The sequence below is a fragment of the Lingula anatina genome, chromosome 4 (genome assembly GCF_051362555.1).
Source record: "Lingula anatina isolate TDL-2025a chromosome 4, LinAna3.0, whole genome shotgun sequence".
Classification (NCBI taxonomy): Eukaryota; Metazoa; Brachiopoda; class Lingulata; order Lingulida; family Lingulidae; genus Lingula; species Lingula anatina.
This window is the reverse complement of record NC_141770.1, coordinates 15,509,257-15,526,704: the sequence shown is the minus strand read 5'-3', so window position 1 is coordinate 15,526,704 and position 17,448 is coordinate 15,509,257. Positions and strand designations below refer to the sequence as shown.

The window sequence follows — 17,448 nt, the reverse complement described above, 5'->3', positions numbered from 1 at the left end:
CTTAATGGTCTTTGCAAGGTTTCTGCGATTGCGATTTAATGGTAGATGCCACTGTTTCAATTTGATAAGATTTTCACAATGAACGGATTTTTTAAAATTTTTTTAACAAAGGTCCTTTTCGTCGTGTAAAGTTAAATGAGATATTTCGCACAAAGATTTATGTGCAAAATTTCAAAGAATATGAGAAAATTTAATGAGTGAAGAATGAAGGAATGGAGAAAATGAAATTAAGCTGGGGTAGGAAAATAATAGGTCGACAATTACCTGTAGTGACATTTTTGTTTTAAAAAGCCGTACTTTCATCGATAAGCCAATGTAATATCACAAATACTCGTTACATCTTTATCAAACAATGGAATAAGTACCCCCCCCCCCAAAAAAAAAAATGTGCATTTTCACATTTAATTAAAAATACAAGGCATGCAAAAACCATTCATTTGGCATAAAATAGCCGATATAAATGCTTTATCAAAAGAAATTAAAAGCTGTTTGTAATTATTTTAAGAGTGGTGGTACGTAATCAAAAAGTCAAACTCCGGCGATGGTGCTAAAACACTCACTAATACTATTGGTTCGTGCCAGAAGCACATGAAGCTTGCTTCAAAGAAGTAAAAAAAGGTAAGTCACAAACACCGAGATTATATTATGGATACTTTTTACTATTTGTTTTTCAGGTGCTTTTCTTTTCTTAACTTAATGAACAAATTATATCTCTATTGTGTGTATTCAATTTCTTCGCAATCCCGGAGACAACCTAAAAACTGTCTCCCGATGACCGTGTTCTGTGGTCTTCTAGGGGTCAAAACAGCAGTAGCTAAATTGTTTTCCTAAACAAAATCAGCAAAAACCGGTGTCAAACAGTACTTTGGGCACCCAACCTCCGTGCCTTGATGGCTTAACCTAGTTCTGCATTTGAGCAAACAAGTTTCAGTTCTTCCCCTTCTAAATGGCTGCTCACAGAGCGCTTCTTCTTCCTATGCAGCGAAGCAAAGGTAAATCGCACGCCGTGGAACTCGGTTGTACTTTAAAATTCGATCTGAGGAGCAACCGTTCTTATTGGTCCAGCCAAACATCAAGCCAGCTGTTTGACCTTCATGCCCTTGCGCGCGTTTTTTCTTCAATTAATTTCATCAATGGAAAGGCAGCGCTGTGAGAGATTTGGGAACGATGCACCGCACTTGCGTCAGACAGGTTGTGCCCTTGCTCTAGCCTGCATGCCAGGGTTTCCGATCGCCCGAGCTTGCTGTAATCGGGAGCTGAACTGAGAAAAGTGCGCTGGTGAGAAGGATTACTTACAAGCAGTTCCAAGCTTAGCTACCAGCAGTTTCACATAGGCTCGCTCATTGCGGCTCCTAGTGTAGCTTCATACATGTATTGCTCCAAATTTCAGCAATATTAATGGGCCCAGTATTGAAACTAGCTAAAACAATTTATGTATTCTTTAAAATTGCTTACAAAAATAAGTGGTCATTCCTCTCTCGCATTCTCACTTTCTCTCGCTCTCTCATTATTTTCTTTCTTTCTTGTCTTCCCCTCTCCTCCATATTGCTATGACTTTGTGTCGTCTTGTTTTCTCTTTACCCATCACTGACATCGGCCTCGTTGCGTGATAATTATATGAGGCTCTTGATTTAATCAGTTTATTGATTTTATTAATTCATTCCAATGATATTTCTATTCAGCCTCCCCCCCCCCCCCCCCAACTGACAAATTCTCTAACTGTATCAAAGTTCCCCGTGTTTTCCGAGTTGATCCTCAACATGCACGGCATATCAAACCGACGTTTGACATAAGTCATATTTGTACCACTTCGCGATTGTTTAAACTCTAAGTAAACTTTGCCACTAGTTGATATAGATCAGACCATCTTCTGTTTGGACTGCTGGATAGAAATAAAAGGATCGTTGGCGTTGTTTTTGATGTCTTGTTGAATCGTTGCTTTGTATAATAAGGCCTCGTACACGTCTGGGAGTAAACAAGAAGAAACATGCACGCTTCTTGCCATTGCAGCTAAGCCGCCAAACAGAGCAAACAGAGCTTCTTGGTGTGGAAACAGCAATACAAGTAGCATCTATCATAATATTTCAAGTAAATGCAGATTTCAGAGAGTTTATTTATCCTTTGAAAATAAATGGGCTTTTCAACTGTGGATTTTTTCCTTGGCTTGATCATAACATTGCCAACTGGCACACGCTTCTTAGATAATTCTAATAGGCTCTTATATTGACGGAGCCTTATAAAGTGAAAGATGTTTCAAACAAAGAGATTACTGCCAGGATGTGAAGAAACCCTTTGTGGAAGTCAGGTTAGTTGCTTTTTCTTTCTATAGACGCTTTAAAGTCTCTCTTCTTTTCTTTCGCTTCATGTTGATGATTTATCTCGTGAATTTGGGTTAAATTGTGAGGAAGATCTGGAAGTTGAGATTTTTAAAAATATATTGAAAATTGTGGTTATGGTTGAATATTACTACTCTCTTTATCTCTCTCTCTCTCTCTCTCTCTCTCTCTCTCTCTCACACACACACACACAAAATTATCAACAGCAGTCATGAAGCATGTACTTCACGCTGACTCTTTTTTGCTGTGGCATTTTTTCACATAATCTCACCATCATTAAGAAACATTCACAACAACACCTGGTGTTTCTGTAAAATCAATTCAAAATCGACAAAAAGCTAAAAAAAAAAGATACCGGAGAACATTTAAACAGAACACAGAAACTGGCGGTGGTTCGGGGAAGGTGATCTTTTGGCCACATTGGCTGTTAAAAGACACTTGATTGTGCTTTAATTGACATATCAGGTTTTAAGTGCAATACAGTTGTTTAACTCTGGAGGTCTCATTTGTCGTACAATATTTATTTCAGCGTTTCATTAGGCGTTTGGCAGGGCGTTATCAAATCACCCGTGACGAACTCTTCTTTCAGTGGAGGTAGCACTGTGTGTGTTCGGTCATTTCCGTCGACGACCGGAAAAACGATCATTCTCTTCGAATTTCTTGCAATAATTTCCTTTCCATTCCACGTTATTTACACAAGCTGAAACTCTTAGAAATGTTAATACGTTGTTGGTTTTTTCTCCTGCAGTCAAACATGATGAAAACATCTCATTTTGTGTCGAAAAATACCAACTGTTTTTTAAGCGTTTCCAACTGTGAGCGAAAATGCCTCCCTGAAGAGGATATCAAACCTTATACAGACATTTTAAACGAACTTTTATGAAACACCAAGCATTGCTTAAATATTTTTAAAATTTGTAAGCATTTCTTAGATCTATATTCCACTTAAATCTTCCCTTGAATTCAATTTTCTAGTTTTCATTTCAGGCCTACTCTTATTTAGTTATCCATTGCGAGCTGCTCTAGTTATTTTGACAGTTCTGTATTGAAATGCACTATGGTTTAACAACTTCTTAAGATAGTAAAAAATCAGCACGTGTGTGTTATACATATTCTTATTATTACTCTCCCTTGCCTATATGTACAACAAGCTTCACCCCCACCCCCCCCCACCCCCAACACTGTATACTTGCAACAACTTGTAACTGCTAAAACACCTGCTTTGCAACAGTCAACACAAATAAACAGAGGGGTAGATTGCAGTTCATTTAATATATCATCGACGCCTCATACTAATTATCCAACTGTACTCTATTACCTATACATATGCATGGTAATTGTTTTCTAATTAAATTGCCGGCACAGTTTTCATTTGATAGTCAAATAGTATTTTCTAGAGGGCAAATATAAAGTGAAAGTCTTAGCCTACTTACGACCTACAGCGACCCACAGCGGCAGATGACGCCGAGCTACGGCGTTGAAAATTATCCGGACGTTATGCTTACCAATATGACATATACAGTCCTCCTCTGAAAGTACAAGACAATTTCAAATTAAACCCGAGAAAGGGATTTTTAACGTGCAGTAATTACGATACTATTCCAATTTCATACTAAAGTGGAAAAGTATAAACAATGCTATAAACAAAACGGATCAAAACGAAAATTTGTTTTTAGAAACAATGGAATTAGAAACAACATAATAATCGAATTTATCAAATGCCTTATGTTATTAAGTTAATTCATTTTTTTCACCTTTGAAAATGTGGAATCACTACATTCTTTTCACATTTGATCTTTTGCGTATTGAAAACAGCACCTAGGGCATGTAACGCCCTCTCCTCCAATCAGTTATTGTTTTGAAATTTGCTACTTTTCATCATATGTATCTATGGTAACACGGTCACCATGGGAACGGGGATCTAATGTCAAAAGGTCCGTGATCACGTGGGGAGTCCTCTCCCTGAGGCGGGAAACATCGGAATATTTTGTCAACATTGTTCTGAAACAGATTTCGAATGAAATTCCGCTTCGCTTGTCCCTCACACCTAGCCCAGACATTTTTATTTACGTGAATGTGACAAGTGCTCATTTGCCTTCCAGTTATGTTGTTTGACACGCTTATTAATCGTGTCTGTATAAAGATGGATTTTATGAACATGCCTTATTTTGATACTCTGATAAAGTCTTGTCTTTACCGAAAATGTAAATATGCTTATATATATCGAGGATAAACACAAAGGGATTTCTTACTCTGTTGTATTTTTTGAGCTGAGGATTCAACAGACGCCAATGATCGCAGCAGTGAAAACCTGGATAGCGTCTTGTACGACTCACAGAAGTCTGAGAAACAACCGCCACTGGCAGTTAACAAGAGAAAATAGTATTACTTAATGTGGATCAGCTCAGGGACTGTTTTACTCCCTTACCTGTGTTTATTACTTCTACAATGCGCATTTTTGTCCTTGGAAAAATAATTTTTTTCTGCTCCATTTGACACTCTCACGTTCTGTATCCAGAGAAGTTGGTTTTTCCATTTCGAAGCGCTGAAGCAAGGTTTATCCTCTGCGAGCAGTCATCCCTGCAGAAAGCCAAACAGTCAATTTGTTTACCCGGCCCATCCTTTTCTCTGATTCATTGCCAAAGTCGCTCATTAATTACAGATTTTCCAAATAAAGTTACGTCAGTCCTTTTAGTTGTATTCCAACTAGAGAAAAGTGCACTCACTGAGCGGCCATATTAGAGACCAACTCCTGCGTGGAAAAATTTCATCAACTCAATCTCCCTTTATTCTACTGGCAACATTTTCTCAAAAATTCATCGCCGACCACAAAAGCCAGCGGCGCAGGTTTTCATTAAATCACTCGATGAGGGAGATAAACTGTCGTTTTATATTACGCTTCTTTTATTAGGCAATTTCTCTGCGTTCCTCCTTTTTTGTGTTCGGACCGTACTCTCCTTCAGCTGGCTAGACACTTGTTGCTTATCTGAACACCTTATGACACTTTCAATTGAAGTTGAACTTCCGCAAACAATGAGTTTTTTATATTAGGAAAAATAACCGCAATTTTCTTCAATACACGTTGCCTGTTTTATACAGGAACTCTCCAATATAGGTGAGTGGAGAGGCACTTTATCACAAAAGTTCGTCTTCCCAACATGCAAACACACCAACATCACTTACATTGATTGGTCTAATGTTATAACTTTTAACTAGGAAAACAAATTAATCCGATCTCTTTCCCGAATAAATAAAAAAGAATTGCTGTAAAGACAGAGAGCTTTCCAGTGCAGTTTGTATCAAAATGTCAAATACGAATGTTGCTTCGTCGTCTTTTTCTAACTCTTCAATATTGTCTGCTTTTATGTCTTTTTTTTTTTTTTTTGGCGAAATCCCGTGATTGGAACAAGTAGTATCCGAGGCAAACATTATATCCATATGTATCATATTTTCAAAAATACATTTTATGGAGATTTTTTTTGCAAAAGTCTTCAATGATCCCCATCATCTTCAGTGACTTGTGCGTATAGTCTCATCGCAATATGACATGGCATTCTAAGCTTTCCATTCGTAGAATACATCTGCATAATTATAGCTTTAAATGAACAGAATGTTGCGCAATATTACATAAATAAATCAGAACTATCTCTGCTAAATAAACAACATGAGTTTTTCACCATCTGCAGGCAGTGAGTGATTTAAAGAAATGAGTCGCATAAACGACAATTAATGGAAATGCATATACACAGGATAACACATATACGATATATTTGTTTTACTTTTCTATTTTGGTGAAAAACATGGATTACGGAGGAAAAAAGAAAATCTGAAGATTTTGAGTAATGTCAACATCTTTGATGACTGCCACCAGTTTCAGTTTACCATGACAGTTAGTGGATTTATTATACTATTTATTTCTTCATCTTTTTTTCTTTTTTGAAAAGATCAAACGGAAAAGTGCGGTTAGTAGAAATGTTTGTTATTGTAGATTGTAAAGAAAGGGCCGCACTTTTAAGTTTATATTGAATTACTGTTCTCTTCATAAAAATACTCCGTTTATATTTGCATTAATTTTCTTTCTAAATTTATTTTGAAGATTTATCAACATATGTTTTGTGCCCGTTTATATCCTTATTTCACACGAATAAAGTGATTGCTTGCTTTTGTAGAAACAATGCAAAAAGCGGCTTCTCGAAAAAAGAAACTGTACCTTTTGAATAAAAAAATACGAGTGAAACATCGTTCAGAGAGTAACACCAATATATAAGAAGTGTAAAATCAGAGACAAAAAGCGTGGAAAAAAGGCCTGATAAGATGCACAGTAATACACACAGTCGGGGAGTGTTTGCTTAAAAGAACCAACGAAGATAGGAACTAGAAAGAGAACTGGAAAAAAGTGTTCAAACATTGCTGAAAGTTAAGAGTCTGTGCCGTTGTGAAAACCGTTATTCGTGCTGGCGTCACGGAAGCATGGAGTCTGTGTTGATACAAGTGGATTCCACCATGTCTATGAAAAAAGAGACATGTACTGGGTTGTTTTACAGGCCCGGACATTGTCAGGACATCACATAGCCCCCAGTCGAGGTGTTCTGGGTGCTTTTTGTACTGTTTTCATAGTTATCTGGACATTTCCTATACTGGTGTACTTTTTTTTTTACGCCGAGGAACTTTTGTGTTTTTCAGTTTTTCTTTGATGTAAAGTTGTTCGTAGCGCTGTAGTTGCGCTGCCTTTTTAGTGTTCGAGCCACGGGAAGAAATTGTATTGTATAACATCAGCTACGTAAAAATATTTGTAAATATATTTGTAACGTCTTAAATAATCCTAGAAAAAAGTATTAGATATTAAGAAGAGATGTTTTCTGTATATGTATCAGGGGGGTTTTTTTTCGGATATTTTACGAGGACTTTTGCTGTTTGTCTAAATTTTGTTATGTAAGTGAGTTAAGTTTGTTAAACAAGTGAAAATATATTGACGATATACATTTCCTGTATGAAAAGGTTAAAATCTTTCTATCATCACTTTTAGAACTTTACTTTCGATTGATAGCATATCAAAATGCTACAAGTTGAATTAACACTTCTCTCTCTCTCTCTCTCTCTCTCTCTCTCTCTCACACACACACACACACACACACACACACACACACACACACATGCTCGCACACACACGCCCGTGCAACTGGTCTTTTTTTTCTTTTCTGTAAAACTAAATTAAAATAGGGGATAAAGAAAAATTGCTCCCTTTTCTTTGCCATCGCCAAGCATGCAGAATCATTTATAGATCTATAAAAATCAGTCATTTCAGAAATAAAACAACAGACCGGACGGCACAGCATACTATACAAGACCGAACCAATGTTCAGCGCCTCCCTTTCTATGTTTTTACGGCAGAAAACAGTTTGATTAGCTTTTTCTTTTTGCCCAACATTAATCTCGGTGCATTGGTATGGAAACTGTTCGTGGCAGCCTGTCATGTTCTTCCTGTCATAAAAAGTTTGATAAAACTTTCTTTCCTCTTGGTGACATCTCTGAAAAGTGTGCAGAGTTAAATGCCGGGTAAGAATGATAAATAAAATTTAAGATATAGATTTCGAGATGGTAGTACCATAGCTTTTAAGGCGAATGTTGATCAACAGAAGAATTGATTACAAAACTAAGTTGCTTTAAAAATATTCAACTTTGTCGGAAATCTCTTTAAGCTAACCTCAAATCGCTCATATAAGAATAATTCGTAGAGTTTGGCATTTACTGCACTCTTTTTTTCCAAAGCTAACTTCCGCTGTTTGCCAACAATTTCTAATTCTCTTACAAACAGTAAGGAATTACCCCTCTTTTTGGAATATTTCGGTAAATTTGTTACAGTACATGTATCTGATAAATATATCTGATCTAACAAACTGCTTTTGTTAAGAAAAATGTAAAATTTAATGTAAAAGATTCGTGCACTTCATAAATCCACTTTTTGTAACGGTGAACCTCCAAGTAATAATAAAAATGTGATTTCGTTTCCAACAACATATGAACTTGCCAGATAAATATCCACTTATCTATAGCTGAACAAATATGATGTAGTTTTTGATTGTTTATCGATTTAACTTTTTTGTAAATGGGTTTATTTTATCAGACTAGTGTAATATTAATATAAATTGCTAAAAGTGCTGCTTTCGTAGTTTGTAAATCTAAAATCAGATATTGTGGAAAGAGCCACAAATCATACATTCAATCATATGCTAAGTTTTTTTTACCATCTGTAACCTCGCAGGAATTTACTCTATGTATTAGATAAACAATTTATCTTAGAAAACTTTCGAGATGGAAGGCGTCCTAAGCGCGACAAGCTTTTGCCGCCCTCTTCAATGTTTGTGTAGTTTAATAGCTCCTGAAAATGTGCGCGGTGCCAATATTACATGAGAGCGTCAACCGCAACATGGAATAAGGCCGCGTATATTGATAAAACTTCCATTTTGAATATGTAACTACGTGATCTACACCACATTTCGTTCGGCCCTTTTCTTGTTCGCAGCGCGGAGCAGCAGTTATTGCTGTTTCAACTCTTGTTCCGCACTAGAAATAATTTTTTAAAAATCAGACTTTGGACAAAAATTGCGAAGTTGAAGGCTGACCCTTCTCACCCTCTGCCGTGGCGTCGCCCCACCGTCTAACTGCCCGACTCTTCGTTTCCAAGTGCCTTAACCATAAAAATGAAATTCAGTATCTGGATGATTCATAAACGCGTAACATTACAAGTGGCTCTTACCGCTCATTGGTTGTTTTCCCCACTGTCGTTTAACTCAAAACCATATTTATGTTTTATAATGATTTCGCAACAAAGCATTTTTTTCACTTGCACATATTTCTCAAACTTTGTTTGATATCACTCTTTTGGTGTTGAAAGGCGTTCTATTTATATGTAAGCAATTGATTAGTTCAATGATTCATCTTCAAAAAAGTGTGCGAAATTCTACTTTATTTGATGACTTATAGGTCTGCTCCCAACCGTTCTAAATGTATCTGCGGTTTACGGAATCACTTTCATCTTTGAGTACAGAAAGGTCATAAATGAAACGGAGCGGTTTTAAAAATCAATATGCACAGTTTCAAAAACCAACCTGTATTTTTCAGCACGTGTTTTTTTTCTCCTTTTTTTCAATTTTACACGATAACAGCTATGTCTTGGAATTTGAGGCGAGCTATCGGTCGTTGTTTTATGAGGGACGGAATAAGCGAGGTTATTATATATTGACATGGTAACGCTGTTTCATATTCATATTTTCATCGTTTTTCCGTATTTTTGTTGTTACCTACCTTAGCTGCCCGTTAATGAGGTGTGGTGTCACATGTTTTTGCTGGACAATCTTTATTTGTGTTCTTTTAAATGTATGCATAGCATTCGGCAACTTAGTCAAATTAAAACTCAGCCAGTTAAAAGTAAATTGTTTCGGTTAATTAGTCCGAGTTTGATTGCAAACAAGTATTCATTTAGAAATTAATTACATCCACGGAATTAGAGATTTTAAAAAATACAATGACATTTCCTATAAAAATAAAAAGTTAGATTTTTGATTCTAACTGTCCGTCATGACAACAGTAGGAATCCATGTTTGTTATTAACTGACTCTCTTTTACCAAGTTAGTCTCAGTGACAAATGGCTACGGTTACACGTAAGAATGCCACACACTTAGAGGCACTACTCTTAATGTGCTCTCGTATTCACGCTGGAAAACAGTTTTCATAGTTCCAAAAGGGAAAATACTTACTAAACGCCATTAATCTAATATCTTCGAGAACCCCCACGTTCACAGCATATGGTGCAGTTCATCAACCTCTTGGCGTTCCTGAATATTAAAACCAAGAAAACAATGGGATATTTTAACGAATAATTTAACACGGTTACTTTCATGTTGCCTTTGGCCCCTGGGAAGACAGTCGAGTCGGAACGCTACCAGGCATTAATTTTGATAATCGTGTTTTGATTTGATCATACTTCGCTTTAACTAGTTTGAATAAATTATTAATTTCTTTTATGCCAGGGACAAGATATTTGTTTGTTGTGGTGATAAAAAACGGGGGTAAGACATTTTAAAATGAGCAATGAGCAGAAGTGAAATATTGGTTTGTACAATGTTTTTGTGCCATTGACTATCGATCTTTTGAGAGAGAGAGAGAGAGAGAGAGAGAGAGAGAGAGAGAGAAAGAGAGAGAGAGGGAGCAACTAGGCAAGAAAAATTCTTCATAAAACTAGCGTAGTTCAGTTTAATCTTTGGTATTTTAATGCCTTGTTAAAAATTGGCCCCAGCCACGCCTGGTTGATTATACCACCCTGTTAACACACTTGTTTGGTACGGTGTAAACCTTACTGTTGTCAGGGTAACACGATTCGATCTTTCATAATCGTTCTCGTGTACGGCTCTCAGGGATGACATGGACAGCTCGAAGGCAGGATAAGAAAGGTGCAGGTTCCTTCAACAAGCCCAATCTGACTAATATTGAAAAATCTCAATTTAGATTATGGTTTCATACAACAACCTGGCTGAAACCTTATCGTGGAGACGATTTAAAACGATGCAACTGCAGTCTCCATTTTATGAAGGTTCCAACTGTCGAAACAAAAATTAATGCGGTTTGCAAAATGCCCAAATGCTCAGTGTCCTTAAACCCTGTATTGTTACACGTCCTTCCTTTCTCAGCCTAAAAATGCAGAACCCCCCCCCCTCCCAGTTCATAGCATAACATTTCATTAAATGGAGTCACCACTCTCTGTGAAGTGGTCATCGTGGCAAGCAGATCCTCGGTCCTTTGGAAAAGACCAAAGTTTTTATCAAAGAAAGTCACTTCTCTACTACGTGGTTCTGGTTGACAGTCGTCCTCCCCCGAGGCCAAGTTTAAAAGTCTACGACACAATTTGTACACAAACAGAAAACGAACCATTAGTAAACGAAGTTAAAACCCGTACGAATGTCACATTAAGTCAGGGACAATGGTCGAGGTTAGTCCGCGTTGACCTCGGCCATTGTACCGATCAACGTATTTGTTTCAAATTACTACATTTGCTTCTGATCCGGCGTCGATTAATCCGCGCATAAAGCATCTTTAAACATTGCAAACGCTGTGTTTTTCAAACAGCCGTCTCAGTGTATTGTCGTTGTATTGGTTTTGCGCTACAAGCCTCACACATGTTTCGTGGTGATTCCATAACTCGGACACAAAGCCTGTTCAATAAGGAGACAATTGATCGGCAGCTCGGCGAGAATTTGTGCAAATAACGTAAATTTGTGCCGGGGATTTACTGTCAATTATTTTCAATCTCATTGCACGTCAGTCAAGACAGTCGGAATTGCTTGCGTACGAGTCATTTTAAGAAGTTTATACGTCAAAATCTGGCCTCGGGTCATTACTGTAGCCAGTTGAGACTCACAGAGGAAGAGAAAATTAGAAAAAAAGATATATTTGAGCATTTATCTTCGAATTTTGCAGGCCTTGCACAAAAGTGATAAATAAGACATTAATTAAGAAAGTAGCCGACATAATCGACGCTTTAATCGGGTATTGAACGCCAGAAATAAAAAAAAACATCAACAGTCCTCTAGACCTTCGTGTTACTTCGGTTCGTCTGCTGTCATAAAGCATGCATAAACTGAAACTCATTTGACATGAAAAGTACATTCCGGGATGTTGTCGTCGCAAATAACAAATTTAAAGATCCATTGCATGGCGACATAAAGAAAATGTGCGTCAACTTACAGAAAAAGAATTAATCCTGTTAAGATAAAACTTTAGCCTTCCACGCAGGAATGTGCATCTGTCAGTTCCCTGTGTGACGAGAAACAAGTTGAGAGTCCATAAAATCTAAAGATATTTACTCTATAATTAACATTAGTCTTAAAGAGGAGAAAACAGTCTGCCACATACAAAACAGTGGGGTAATAATCCTATTGAGTATCAGTTTAATTCCTGGCCAATTTTCGCCAGAGGCTGATATATATTGGAGTGGAGCTTTGTCAAATTGATCTCTCAATTATGACACCTATTAATAACAGGTTTCACGGTTCCCACGTGTGTTATCCCCGGATTAAGGCAGGTTGCTAGCGTCTCTAATAACTTGACGGTACACTTGTAGAATCCGCAAGTGATTTGTGTTTAATAAAATTGGAGTTTAAAGCCAAACTCTGAAATTAGGAGTGACTATACTTCAATTTCCCCCAGCTAAAGAAGCTATGTAACCACTGGTACATATATTTCTTTGTGCAGTGCAGATTTGGCCTTTCTTGCATTTCAATGCAGCATCGGCGAAAAAATGATTAGATAAAAATGAGAAGAATGGACATCTTTGATGACAGTTTTAGCACTTAAACAAGCAACACTGACAAACCAACTGGTTAATACCTATCGATGGGGAAATTTAGAATTCGAACTGTATATAAATGAATACTAGTAGCGTCACATCGTCAAAACACAACAACGACGACGATTAAACGGTACACGAATTGGCACAGCCAGACAAACACACCAATCCTCTTGAAACCCCTATTATGTACCTAGGACTTGAAGCTAGTTAATAGAATTGATTTGCGGAGTGATAGCGTTAACGCCGAGGTCACAGGGTCATCTTCAATTGACAAGAAAGCGTTTGTAGAACGGTGACTTCAAACGAAATTACTGATAATGAATTAATCTCCATTTGCACTTTGGTCATGGCAAAAATAAGACGAAGAAACGGTCTTCTGGGAAGAGAAACGCAAGCATGTGCGCGCTCACACGTGCAAAGGCGCGAGCGCGCAAGTGTGAAGATGTAATAAGCTAATTGAATTATCATTGATTATCGATGTTATTTAATACTTGCACATGTTCATCGTACATGTCTGATTTTCCGATGGCAAGATTTTAGACAGTATATTTGTTCTTCTCGTCACGTCGAATCTATATGCTTGCGAGCTTGATGGCTTCAACCTCTTCAGTTTCATGTTAATCAATTTTTATTCATGTTAAACAAAGGCATGTTCCGTGAAATTAAATGCTAGCAACATAAGGTGAACAAACAAACGCTATTTGACTACGATGTGCGAACATACATTTACATATATTTACTAGTGTCGTGAATGATTCTGTATGTACATTGAGGGAGGTTGGGCACGGTGTCACCGACTACGACGAGGCGTGTGACAAACGGCGACATCAGCGGGGTGACAATTGCAAACCTGTCATAAGAAGCTAAACAAAGTTTATCGGGGTGACACGTTTGGACCAAAACACCATCATGTCGTCTGCTGAACGTTTTTGAAATGGTGATAATCGGAAGATTAATTACGGAAAATTGATTCACATCAGGGGCCGTAAGAGAGGGCCTGAGAGACGGGGGGGCAAGTTGAGGTGTATGTGTGTGTTTGTGAGAGGGTGGGGGTGGTGTAAACCTTAATTTCCCCTCTAAAAAGGGCTCACATGGCTTTGGTAAAACAGTGGCAAAAGAAAACGCCACTAGTCAGCTTGAGAGCATTTTAGTTTTGGTGTTAACTGAAAAAACTTATGTAGCTCTAAGTGGGAAGCACACAAACACATTATCAATATACACAGAAATTATACGGGTTGATTTTAAAACATCCACTGATCACAAAAAGACTAATGGTCATTTATACCTCCTGAAAATTCATTATTAGTTGCTACATTTTATATTTTAAGTCGCTGTTTTGAGCAAAATGCGAATACATTGAAACTTTTTATTGGTGAGTTGAGGTGGATGTTAAAAAGGGGAATCCCAAAATTGCAAATGAACTGAATTTTAGAAAAAAATAATCTTGAATAATGATGGTGGATATATACCTTTGAACGAATGAGTGCACATTTTTGGCGATATTTGAAATATTTTTCTTTTATCTTTCATGATTATCATATCATTATAAGTTTTGATATAAATATTCAAACATTAGGTAACTAAAATTTGATCACCTTTAGTACTTTACCTCCATAATAGCTGGTATTTTATCGGGATCGGGTAATAAGAATATTGCGTTTGTTTCGATGCGTTTAATTTGACAGTGGTCAATCCAGGGGTAAAGGACTAGATAACCACCGTTTAATTGATGTCAAAATGACAAAAAATAAAATAAAAATTTATTAGCTGACGAAATGAACTAGTTTTATCGATCCTCTTGATTCAGTATACAAGTAAGACATTCTGAAAGTGTCTAACAGCCAATTGTTCAATTGCTCACTGAGAAAGTAATAATTTAATATATACATGTAGCAACACAGTAAACAGGAACATAGAGATATTGCTGTTATGGCTATCACAGACAAAAATATATATTCGATTTTCACCTTTTGTCTCAGAATAGATCTCAACGGAACAAGCCTTCAAAGAAAAGGCAGAGGACAGGAAAGCACTGAGTTCACCCGTTTGCTGGTTAACTTAACTGAAAGCTTTAAACACTCCAAAGTCTTGACCAAAGCATGTAAAACACGGTTATTAATTCGATTTAAAACAAAGGCTGACCAGCGGAGAGTCACGGCACGGGGGTAATAGAACTCGTGTTTGGAGTCGTGTTGTCAAGGCTTTCACCTTCCCCGCGCCGGGTTAAAACAACGCTATAATGCAGACTGTCAACAGCACCGATGGCTGTTAAACCTATGGGTAAATTTGCACTGTCTGCCTTTCCCCGGCAACCCGCCCGCCCAGTTTACTCTACAATTAGGGAGACATGAAACCCTCGGTGTAAGAAGCGGAGAGGGGGGCGGCGCGGGGGACGGACGCGTTTTTTTAATGACACACGGTTGCGGTATCCTCTTCACAGAGAAAACTGTTTTTTTTTTCTTTTTTGGGCATTTTTAAGGATTTATTTTACTTCTTTGCATCCTTTGATTTTTTTTTCTCTACCGGCGGCACATGTCGCGCTTTTCCATAAAACTTCTAGTGTGAACATTTATCAATTTCATTGTATTTCATTATTTCTGCATTTATTATTTTATTTTCTCTTATTTTATTCATTTTACTTTATTCTTTGCAGCTTCCTTCTACCCATAGTACAGGGGGCCTTACAACGCCATTTCGCTGCATATACTCAATATCTGAAACAAAGAGGCTGATGGAAGAGTGACATTTACAAGATTTTGACATCAAAGTTGAGTTTCTTGTGTGGACCACAGATGCTGAAACAATCAGATTGTGACACAGTTTTTGTTCGTAAAAACAATAAACGGTAAATTGTAATAAGCGTTTTTGACATCCGTTTCACTCTTCGCAAAAATTTTAAAGGTAACAATTTGAGTTATTTCAATGTTTTGATTTGTCCAAAGGCCCACCTCTGTGCTAAATATTAAAATAGTAGAACAATTTTGTCATATGGTATCCGTACGCGCTGTCAGAAACCTCATCAATATCACGTTTACTGAAGGGAAGTGATTGGAGAGAAATAGAAAAGAAGGTCCAAGTCAACACTGTAAAAATATTTAAGGAAAATAAACCAAGTGTGAATGGTTGCAAAGTTCACAAAAATATCGGTGCCCAAAGTGAGACATTTCGTGAAAACTTAGCAATTACGTGAAAACCTAACACCACTGAGACTGTGGAAATTAATGTAATATAACATCGGGGAACAGTAAAGAAAAAAAAACAAATAATATAACTACAAAATAAAATGGAATATAATATTAGTGTTGAGGATAGCAAAAATCATGTAAAATAATGCCACTGTTGAGGGTAGAAAAAGTCGACAAGAATTACACTAGTGCGGAGAGCAGAAAAATGCGTGCTGAAATTCTTCCAGAGCATTGAGTTGGAGAATTTATGAGGAGCGATCTCGGTGTAGAGGGTAGAAAAATACATGAAGAAAAGCGCTAAGGACCCTTGTCAGACCCATCCATCACTTCTCTTTACTCTTCTCATCGCTGAGCCTAATCAGTATGCCGCGGACATGACGAGACATCGATTTTTGCCGGCCTCCCCGTGTACTTACCCCGTGTAATTAGAAGTGTTTTACGCAAAACAAGACATAAAAGCAATCAATTTACACCATTACTCGGCTCCTTCCATGTTAACGCCTTCATCGGCGTTTGATTAACAAACTTGCTAGATCAAAGCATTCCATTCGCTTACAGGGTTGCTAATCCAATTCTTTGGCGTGATTTTTTTCTTTTTAGTTCATTACGGCGTGTCGAGAAGGGAACGGAAGGATTAAAGAAATCTATCGGCGTTGTGAAATATTTTGGTATATTTTTGACAGCGATTAAACATTCGCCAAAGGGATTTTTTCCTGGGGTGCTTTTCTAGTTTTATTGATTTTGTTTAATTTTTTTTCTTCAAAAATGAATATAAGAAAAAAATATAGCTTATATCAAAAAGGTCTACGTAATTAATAATTAGATTCAACATTCTTTTATTGTTTTCAAACGTCACAATAATGTCGGTGGATTTTGATATATTTGTAAGATTGTTTCGTGTTTTTCAATTTTATAGTGAGCACAAGGGCGACGCGTTTCCTATCGAAGTAACATGTGTGAAGATCTGTTTTGTAATTATCAAGACTGCGGATTCTAATTGATATAAAACGGCTGAATTTGCAATTTCATTTTTCTCTATCGATTGTGAAAACAGTGTCATCAAAATAAAAAAGTTGTGTATTATTCCTCTTCCATCAAAAGAAAATCTAGATAATAGAACACGGAATTAATTTAGCAAATTGAACAGCCACGAAAATCCCAAATGGTGATTAATATCTTTTGTCAACTTTTAATTAAAAATTTTGAAATAGTTTGCCATCCAATATTTGCTTTCTCGCTGAAATAAAGTGCTAATAACTCCCCTCCCCCCCCCCCCCCCCCCCAAAAAAAAAAAAAAAAAAAGCTAAAAACTCCCCTCAGGAAAGTGTTATCATTGAAGAAGGTATTGTATCAAAACTTAATTAAATGCTCCTCATTTTTATATTTAAATTAAATTGCCGTTATTTCACAAAGCAATCTTCTTGTCTTCTTGTAATCTATTTACAATTTTAATCAACTGAACAAAGGGCCAAACCTGGTCAAAATCACACTTGGAAAAGAACTATTTTCTCTTTACCTGGGGAATTCTCATTTATTATCAATAATCTCTTAAACATAAAGCCTTGCAATGGTGAAATCAAA

General features: G+C 37.0%; 2 long non-coding RNA genes across 10 annotated transcripts in view; one reads left to right on the top strand and one right to left on the bottom strand.

Annotated features, from left to right (window-relative positions):
• LOC106165260 (uncharacterized) overlaps nucleotides 1–17,448 on the bottom strand; it is a 95,644-nt gene that overhangs the window by 66,298 nt on the left and 11,898 nt on the right. Inside the window, exons 1-2 of one of the 9 annotated variants that reach the window (XR_015333773.1) lie at nucleotides 4,765–5,695; nucleotides 3,770–3,865 (exon numbers count right to left, since the gene is read on the bottom strand). The exons of 1 other annotated variant lie outside the window; for it this stretch is intronic. This is a non-coding gene — a long non-coding RNA (uncharacterized LOC106165260). Of the gene's footprint in view, nucleotides 1–3,769; nucleotides 3,866–4,764; nucleotides 5,696–17,448 lie in introns of those variants that run through there. 7 more of the 9 variants (XR_015333772.1, XR_015333766.1, XR_015333763.1 and 4 more) reach the window with 7 other exon arrangements.
• LOC147762352 (uncharacterized) lies at nucleotides 1,872–15,669 on the top strand. The gene is made up of 2 exons (XR_015333777.1): nucleotides 1,872–2,305; nucleotides 15,336–15,669. It is a non-coding gene; the product is annotated as an uncharacterized LOC147762352 (long non-coding RNA).